Source organism: Otolemur garnettii, unplaced genomic scaffold, assembly GCF_000181295.1.
Source record: "Otolemur garnettii isolate 467f Iridium unplaced genomic scaffold, OtoGar3 scaffold00008, whole genome shotgun sequence".
Taxonomy (NCBI): Eukaryota; Metazoa; Chordata; class Mammalia; order Primates; family Galagidae; genus Otolemur; species Otolemur garnettii.
In genome coordinates this window covers 6996100-6997722 of record NW_003852403.1, presented here as the reverse complement: position 1 = coordinate 6997722, position 1623 = coordinate 6996100, and positions in this window count along the sequence as shown.

The following is a 1623-nucleotide window of genomic DNA, read 5'->3' as shown; positions in this document are numbered from 1 at the left end:
TGCCCAGGGCAGACATTGGTAATCAATCACAGCACTTTCTCCTAACTCAGGGATGCAGCCTTCAGGTTCCAGGAAGCCCCAGCCTTGATTGATGCAGGTTGGAAAGATGAAACAAGATTGCTATTCTTCCCCCAATCGACCCCTTCATCTTATACATGAAGTAATTGAATACAGAGAAAGGAAGCAGGGGGGCAAAGGTTACACAGAATGTTTGCATAAATAAGTTCTTTCCCAGTTTTGTTACCAGCTCCTAAGCCAAGGCTTGTTCTACTGAAATCCCTGTCTTCTGAGTATTTCCCAGATCCCTTCATGGAGGTGAGAGGTTCTGAGGTTTCTGATCACATACCAGGAATTCAGAGAACTATATCTGAGAGCCTGGATTTTCTGCCTCTATGGACTTTCCATCAGAGTTTATGCTATGGGCTCGCTGCAGACTCACATCAGGGCAAAATGTCCTCTCTAAAGGACACAAAACTCTGTCACAAAAACATAGCCTTTCACATGTTTATGGAAATCACTCTTAAAAGGGAACAGCCAATAAATGTGAAGGGTCAGCATTCCCACAGGAAATTATCACCATTCTAGAGATGGTTCTTGTATATTTTTCCTCCGTTTAAGAATGAAATTTTCCATTGGATTAGCATTTGTAAAGTGTTTTGTGTGGAATAGATCCTCAAGATGTCCTAGAAGACTTTTCGCTATGATAGCCAGAACTAAAATACAAATAAAATAAGATTACAAAGTAGAAATGGGGCCCAACTATCTTGGAGGAACTCAACTTATGATATCTTCTCTGTGGAATCGTGCTACCTCTTAAGTTCTACTTAAAGTCCTGTATGTTGCAGTTTTCAACATGCATTTGTCTGCAAAAACCTGCTTGCATGTAGTATTTATTAAGATTTTGCTGGAAATCCTTTCAAAAACACTGGTTTACATGCAGCATGCCAGAAAGAAAAGGGAATCAGAGTCAGAATTGGGTTTGAAGCCTAGCTACATGTCTTTGACATTTCATTCTAAGGACTCTGTAGTTACTATGTGACAGAAAACTACCTGGATTTAGTTTGGGTTTTAAAAATGCATTTGCCGGTCACAGATAACATAAATTACTATAGAGAATTTGAAAAAAATGTATAGAAGAAATTAAAATTATACTATAGAGAATTATAAAAAATGTATAGAAGAAAAATTAAATGTGTTCATAATTTCATCACATAGAGCTAACCACTGTTAAAGTTTTGATACATTCTTTTCAGTATCTTTAGTCTTTTAAAAGAACCTGTGGACACATTTTTAATAAAAAAAAAAAACATGTTCTTATAATCTGCATATTATGATCTGCATATAATCTGAAACCTTTTCAGGTTTCACTTTTAACAATAAGGAAAAAAAGCTGTGACTAACCAAAATACCCAACAAAGCTCCCTGAGAACATGAATTTCAGTAGAATTCCATGATTCGAATGTTATCTAAAAGTTTTGGGGCCAGATATTTCAGAATTTAGAATTGTTTGGATTTGGGAAAGGTAAAATTGGGTAAAAATGGCATATGTATATTGCGAAGCACCTGCAGTAGGGTCTCCAACAGTAGCCTAGAGTCAGATATATTATGTGGACTAGAAAATAT